Source organism: Suricata suricatta, chromosome 16, assembly GCF_006229205.1.
Source record: "Suricata suricatta isolate VVHF042 chromosome 16, meerkat_22Aug2017_6uvM2_HiC, whole genome shotgun sequence".
NCBI classification, from domain to species: Eukaryota; Metazoa; Chordata; class Mammalia; order Carnivora; family Herpestidae; genus Suricata; species Suricata suricatta.
In genome coordinates, this window is record NC_043715.1 from 41,764,429 (window position 1) to 41,772,504 (window position 8,076).

At 48.7% G+C, this 8,076-nt stretch overlaps 1 long non-coding RNA gene across 1 annotated transcript; it reads right to left on the minus strand.

Annotated features, from left to right (window-relative positions):
- Positions 1 to 2,164: 2,164 nt before the first annotated feature.
- Positions 2,165 to 4,596, minus strand: LOC115280545. The gene is made up of 2 exons (XR_003903833.1): positions 3,312 to 4,596; positions 2,165 to 2,465 (listed from the first exon to the last, which is right to left on the minus strand). It is a non-coding gene; the product is annotated as an uncharacterized LOC115280545 (long non-coding RNA).
- Between the last annotated feature and the right edge of the window lie 3,480 nt (positions 4,597 to 8,076).

Genomic DNA, 8,076 nt, shown 5'->3' on the forward strand with positions numbered 1-8,076 from the left:
GCACTGTGCTAAAAACTTCAGTTTGGTTCCTCCTTTACCCTAGCCTTAATCACTTGACCCTGTTTCCTAGCAACCGACCTAGGTCAGCTACCTTGCTTCCCACCTTGAACCTTATATAAGGTGTGTGTGTTTTTTCAATAAACTGAGGCTTGATCAGAGATTTTTGTCTTGCCTCCATTTTCTGTGCTCCCTGCCCTACCCTATTCTTACTCCCTCCTTCAGGAACCTGCATTGACCAACCTGCCGGCCGGGTCAGAACAGTCAGGGGAAGGTTCTCATCAGAGACAGGAGGAGGCTGGAAGGGGTCCTACTTGGAAGTAGATGCAGCATGCTTGTGAACTTCAGTAGAATCACAGAGGCTTGGACACCAATGAGCAGAGCTGCTGGCTGCTGGAGGGAGGAGACTATGGAACAGTTGGAGTGGGGCAAGGGGCCTGATGGAGAGTGGAGCCTGGGCAGGGGGGCATCTGCTCCACTATGAGATGGGCTTTGTCCAATGGGAGGGAGCACACGCTGGAGCCTGAGGGAAAGCTGAAGAGAGCCTGTAAGGCCCCCATCAGTTCTCCCAAACTACTGGCAGGTTGAGTGTAGAGGCCTGGCCTGTGGTGAACAGGCACCAGGAAGACTCCTTACTCTGGGGTCTCCTGGTTGCTGGGAATGGAGGTTTCCCTTCAATGCCAAGGGATCACCAGAAAGCCATGGTCTCCAAGGACTTAGACATGGATGGGATGTATCCCCAGCTCTGGGGTGGCCCCACTCTCATCCTGCCACTGCCAGTCTTCATCCTTGTCCTCACCCTCCCAGGTGTCCCCTGTCCTAGAGCTCTCAGGTCAGCCTCCTTTGGGAGGCTCTGGGTGAGTGACTGGGACTGCAGAGCCTCAAGAGTTCCTCTCCACCAGGGGCAGGGAGCAAAGGAATGTACTTGAGCCCTCAGGAAGGATCATTATCCTGCCTGAGCCACAGAGCCTAATGGAGGTGATAGCAGACACAGTGGCTTCTCTGGGAATACTTCCTGGTCACTGAGCAGGAACCCTGAGAGGAGCCCCGGGGCTGCGGAAAAAGATGTGGCCTCTGCGGAGCTATAGAACAGCGAGGGGTGCAGACCCAGGAGCCTGCAAGCATCCGAGGTGAGGGGCGGGACACAGATGACCCAAGATCGATGGGGACCCTGGACGGCACCGGTGGGGGTGGGGGCATCCGCCTGTGGAAAATGCCATGAAGAGCTAGCTGTCTGCTTGTGGGAAAATCCAGGACTCAGTAGAAAAGTCAGCAAGGTGTCCTAGCTTGCAACCAATGGCGGCCAGCATGCCCTTCACCCAAGTCTCTCGAGGGCCACTGGGCCGGTGACAGAGAACAGGCATGCAGAAGACAAAGAACTCCAGAAAAGTCGATGAGGGCAAACATAGGGCAAGGCCCATGGTCTGGCCCTGCGGGGTTTGGTAGCCTCTGGTGGCACGCACAGGCCTCAGGCAGTGGGAACAGCCGTGATAAGCGCTTGGGGGGGACTGCCCAAGACAGCAGGGTGGCGCCCAACTGTCGCCTCAGTGCCCTGTGTCCTCTGCTCTTTCTCTTGGGATCCCTGAGGGCTGCACCTGTCACACACAAGTTCTGGGACCCAGGTTCCTCTAATCGGGGACGGGGCTCAGCGGCAGAGTCAGACAGGTACAGCGGGATGTGGGGATGTGGGGGAGGGAGCCCCGGGAGGGAGGACCCCAGGTCGCCTGGGAGTGTCCAGGTGCTGAGGGACACGGGACAGAGCAGCACTGGGCGCTAGAGCCCCCAGTTCCTCTTTCCTGGTGCTGCTGCAGAGGTCAGCAGTTAGGCCAGGGCCGGGAACAACTACCTCCAGGATCCTTCATGGGTCTCCCACATCCCATAGGCCAGCAGCCACACAGCCGCCTCTGGAAGGCCTGAGCCTGGGACACCGGCAATTGGGCATAGTGGCTCCTGAGGTAGCACCCAGGTCCTCAGACCTTCCTGATGCTGCCCCCACATCCCCTTTTCCAGGAGGGGCAGAGCCTCTTCACCTAGCTTTAGGAGTTTGGGAAAACAGTCTCTAAGACCTAGAACTTTCCTCAGCTCACACAGGTGGTAGTGGCCCTGTCAGGGCTTGCCCCCAGCTGTCTTGATTCTAACGATCACATCTTGAACCATCAGACCCTCGTGAGTCCTCACGAATTACTTTATTTTTTTACTGGTCCTTAAGGTACTTATCTCAGGGGCCCACGTGTGATGAGCACATGCACTGAGCACAGGGAGGGCTCATTTGCACCACTTGTACATGTGCCTTGAGCACACTGGGCCTCAGTCTCTCAGAAGATGAGGGCAGGGACTGCAAGTGGCCAGAACATCTCCATGTCAAGTTTTCCAGAACTGAAGGCTGCAGCAAACCATGTCTTTTCCCAGGTGCAGGGACAGGGGTGCACTTCGGTTGGGCAGGGTCACCTGCCCTAGGAACTCATGGCCTGAAAGCACCAACATTTCATAGAATAAATCCACAGGCCAGGCTTCATTATCCTAGTCAAAATCAACAGTTTACTAATGCTGACTTATCCAGGCCACAAAGATGGTCTGTATCTCTGTATATTCAGATCTTTTTAATTTTCTCTCAGCAATATTTTGTACTGGTATAACACTGAGGCCTGTGGGTTCAGTTTCTGTGAAACCTGAGAGCTAAGAATCATCCTGACAATTTTAAATAGATGTAACACACACACACACACACACACACACACACACACACACACACATCTGTGACAGAGATCTGAGATCCACAAAGCCTGTAATATGTACTGTGTGGTCTTTTAAGAGCAAGTTTTTAAAAAATAGTTTCTTGTCAAATTGGTTTCCATACAACACCCAGTGCTCTTCCCCACAAGTGCCCTCCTCCATCACCACCACCTCTTTTCCCCCCTTCCCCTTCCCCTTCAACCCTCAGTTCGTTTTCAGTATTCAATAGTCTCTCAAGTTTTGCATCCCTCTCTCTCCCCAACTCTCTCTCCCTTTTAAGAGCAAGTTTGAAGCCACTGCTATATAAGTCTTACATGGCTTTTGCCAATTTATTTGTACATACTCAACAGGGTTTGTGAATTTTATTTTTCAATCGTCCCTTGGTAGTTTACAGAAAATACAATGTATGATCTTGTGTTCTGGGACCTTGCTAATATCACCTCACCTCTTGTAGTTTCTCTGTAGGTTCCGGAAGATTTTCTACAATATATGTGTGTTCCATGAATCGTGATTTCATGAATAAAGCTAGTTTTACTTTGCTTTCCATCTGCATGCATTGCATTTCCCTTTCTCACTTTTACCTTTGCAGAGAGCAGCAGTTGTCAGCACCGCCCCGGCAGGCTTCCTGGTCAACGAAGATGTGCAGCCGGTCACACAGCTGTCTGTGAATGGCCTCCCAGGGACAGGCAAAGGTGATACACATCAGGTGAGTACTGGGTCTGCCCAGGCTTAAAAGCCTTACCCAAGGGCACCCACATCACATTCAGTAATTCCACAGACTGTCTGCCAAGGTCCTGACTGAAACTGACACCTTGCCAATATCACTTTTTCCAGTGCACAGCTGTGAGGTGTGTATATACACACATGTGTGGTACATGTGCTGTATATGCATGGTGGGATTTGCTGGTACAGGGACAAAACAGTTGCCTTTTGTATGTTGGCCTTTATACTGCAAACTTGCTCAATTCATTTCATGCTTCTTAGTAGTTTCTTTGTACTTGCCATTGGATTTTCTACATGCGCAATCATGTTTTCTGTGCCTAAAAGCACTTTTCCTTCTTTTGCTTTTTTAAAGTTTATATATTTAATCTAAGACAGAGAGAGAGAGAGAGAGAGCAAGTGCAGAGGGGCAGAGAAAGAAGGAGAGATAGAATCCCAAGCAAGCTATGCACTATCGGCACAGAGCACAATGCTGGACCCGATCCTGATCCTGTAAGATCATGACCTGCGTCCACGTCAACTGACAGATGCTTAATGGACTGAGTCATTCAGGAGACCCTGCAATTTCTTCCTTTGTGTTTTGTACTAGGTAATGCTGGCTCCCTGGAATGAGTTAGCAAACTTTCCTTCTCTATTTTTGAAAGCTTTTGTGTCATATTGGTTAAATAATATCATTTTTGGTTTTATAGAGTTCATCAGGGGGAAAAACACATTGGAAGTGTAAATCTTTTCCTTGAAAGGTGTTTATGATCCCTTGTTAATCATTTTTCTGCCTTTCAGATGGCCAGCCAGACCCCGTTTTATATTTATAATATTGCTAATTTGTATTTTCTTTTTATCTCTCCTGCAGTCTAAGTAGGTGCTTATAAAGTTTCATCAGCCTTTTAAAAATTCCTCTTTTAGCTAAGTTTTCAGGCTGCATAATCTCTATTTCTGCTCCTAGTTTTATTTCTTGATTTCCACTTCTTTTGTATTTAATATACACTAATTGCTTTTAGGATGACTCTTGAACCATTGTTTTCAATTATTCTTGTTTTTAATATAAACACTTAAATTTGCAAATTTCTCTGAAGCATTCTGCTTAGCTGTTTTATTTCTTTCACAAATTTTTATTTGCTCTCTTTTAATTATCATTCAGTTTGAAATATTTTCTGGGGCACCTGTGTGACTCAGTCGGTTGAGTGTCTGACTTCAGCTCAGGTCATGATCTCACGGTTTGTAAGTTTGAGCCCTACACTGGGCTCTGTGCTGACAGCTCAGAGCCTGGATGCTGCTTCGGATTCAGTGTCTCCCTCTCTCTCTGCCCCTCCCCAGCTCACCCTCTCTCTCTTTCTATCTCAAAAATAAACAAACATTAAAAAAAATTTTAATTTTCCAATTTTCCTTGTCTTTGATGCATTAGTTATGAAAAAGTGTGTTTTGTATTCTTCCTGAATATTTGAGAATTTGTACTCATATTATTAATTCTACTTTAATTATATTGTAGTCAGAGAACAAGTTCAGCCTGGTGTCCACTGGGTCATGATTGTTCTTCGTTCCCGTACTTTTTGTGTGGTATTTCCCCAGCCTGTTAGTAGTCCTTCTCTACCGGGCCACTTCCTTCTTCTTGAAATGTAAAGTTCTACCCATCTCAGACTTCATGTTATGTCCTTTGCTCCTGCTCCAAAATCCCTACCACTGCCCCCTCCCATGTGATATTTGGTTGATTCATCCAATTATTACCATATTGCAAATTCCTGTGCATCAAGGGACACCTTTTTAAAAAATGTTTATTATTGAGTGAGCGGGCAAGCAAGCGAGCGAGAGAGCAAGAGCGAGAGAGAGAGAGAGAGAGAGAGAGAGTGAGTGTGTGTGTGTGTGTGTGTGCGTGCCTGAGCAGGGGAGGGGCAGACAGAGAGGGAGGCAAAATCCAAAGCAGATTCCAGGCTCTAAGCTGTCAGCACAGAACCTGACATGGGGCAGGAACTCACAAACTATGAGATCCTGACCGGAGCTGAAGTCGAACACTTAACCAACTTAGCCACCCAGGTGCCCCAGAAAGGGGCACCTGTCAATTCTGTATCACTAGACTCCATCACACTGTGTAGGGAGAGTCACCATCAAATAAATGTTTAATAAAATATAGGTAAGAAACCAAGGGAAATGCCTGCATTCTTTCTTTCCCCCATCTGAAGAGGGCTTCTGTGGGTTGAAAATGTATTAGAAAAGATTGTTTTCAGCAATAAAGTCTAGTGGAGACGCAGCATGGCCCTAAGGTCAGCCAAGCTTGCATGACCTTGTGTATCTTGCAATTTGATATTTCAGTGGGTCAGATGAGTGGAAGGCTTGTTGGTTTTCCAAATAGAACTTACCCAATTGTTTGGCCTGAATAGAGAATCATTTCTGATTTTTTAAAGCAGCGTGAGAGCAATATCTGTAGGTTGATCCCCCTACTTAAATTTTACAAAATTATAAAGCACGCATGAGTCTTCCTTTTTCCCATCAAGCCTGTCATCCCTGGTCAAAGTGTGAACCCGTGGGGGCAATAGCCGGTGTTGAAATTTGAGGAAGACATTGAACTATTTACAAATGACTGAAGTTGTACAGTGTAAACAGCTTAGTGGGGTGAGGCGCCTCTGGCGGAGGCAAATATTCAGGAGAAGCACACGAGGAAGAGGAGAGTGAGAATCACGCCCTGTGGTCCCCGCCTGCACATCTCGCTCTCCTGGGCCGCTGTTCCTCACACTCACCTCACAGACTTCAGAGGTCAGCCCATGCTGCCATTAGCGGGACACCTCCATGTGCTGTTTCCTGGGCCCCAGCAGCTTTGCAGAGTTATATCTGGATCAACCCATCGCCACTTCTATAGGTCAGTTCTTCCTCCCTCGTTAAATGAAAGAAGCAAAGTGCCTAAGCAAGAACACCAAATGTGTATGGATATTATATCTGGGAAATAAAGGCGAGGACCCATAGAAGCCAATGGGTCAGAGGAAGGAGACAGCTGTAGGTGGCAGTGGGTGTCCCGCTCTGTTTTAAGCTAGAGGAAAACTGGGCGCCTGGTGACTCAGTTGGTTAAGCTTCTGACGTTGGCTCAGGTCATGATCTCACAGTTTGTGAGTTCCAGCCCCACACTGGGCTCTGTGCTGACAGCTCAGAGCCTGGAGCCTGCTTTGGATTCTATGTCTCCCTCTCTCTCTGCCCCTTCCCCAGCTTGCACTCTGTCTCCCTTTCTCTCAAAAATAAATAAAACATTAAAATTTTGGGGGCGCTTGAGTGGCTCAGTCAGTGAAGCAGCCAACTTTGGCTCAGGTCATGATCTCACAGTTTGTGGGTTTGAGCCCAGCATCACGCTCTGTGCTGACAGCTATCTCTGAGCCTGGAGCCTGTCTTCAGATTCTGTGTCTCCCTCTCTCTCTGACCCTCCCCTGCTTATGCTGTCTCTCTCTCTCTAAAATAAAAAACAGTAGAAAAAAACTTTTTAACATTATTTTTTTTAAACACTAGAAGAAAACTTGCCTAGAGCCAGAGTCTTCATGCCAACGGGGAAACCCAAGGGTTGCATGGTTGATATTTATATCTCTCCCTTCTCTCCACAGTGGACCTTTCCCAGGCAGTGTGTTGACTTCTGACCAGCCTCATTGGAGCCCACAGTCTTCGATACACACACGAACGCCAAGCTGGTGGGCCTCCCCCACGCTCTAAAGAAGCAAAACACAGGTTCAGATTAACATAACTAGAAGGGCCTGAGAGCGTTCCCAGCACAGAACATTCATCAGTGGGGACAGTGGCTGCTGCCATTTGTAGAGGAAGGCTTGTTTCCAAGTCGCTGAGCACCTAGTTCTTGCACAGATAGAAAATTAATGGGTTGCTGCCCCCACGCTTGTGTTCCCAAAGAACCCCTGGGCAGGAGCCAGGGATACCCCAAAGCAAGGCTGCTCCTGGTTGGACTCCTTGAAGAGACACATTTGATTTGCTCAAAGGTACATGAAAAAAGTGCCTGATGCACAGGTGTTTTCTCCATAGTGGTGGCTCTTTCAAAGTCAAGGGGACTGGGGTCCAGTCTGGGAAGGCCCAGGTATTCTGACTGAGGCAAGGCTGCAAGTGTCTTCCTAAAAGTGATGTCCCATCTGCCTGCAACAGAAGTGCTCTAGCCATGAGCATCCCCACTGCTCCGAGTGACACTCAAAACAGTGTCCCCAAAAACTGGTGTTGTTCTGTCCCCCTACTACACTCCTTGTCCTGTTGACCCGTGGACCCCAGGTGCCCTGTGTTCATGGACAATCGTTCCTCCAGCTACACACGTGGTGCCGGCCCCTCTGACAGCAACAGAAATGCCCTGGCCAGCTGGGCCTGAGGGGGTGACAGAGGCAGGCACAGAAGTACCTCCAGACATGTGGTGCAGGCTTCTCTAACAGTGACTGGTTTGCTCGGTCACTTGGCCCCCAAGGGTGCTGAGCAGGTGCAGGAAGAGAAGACTGATTCTCCACCGTGGTTATTATCCCAGTCCCTCTCACTGGAACTGGCCCTGTGCTCTGGACAGGTAGAACCCAAGTGCTCTGATTAAAGGTGGAACTAAGAGAGGCTCATGCAGGTGTGGCGCTGCCCCTCTCACTGCAGGGGTGCGTTTGCACCAGGTGGTGCTACGGT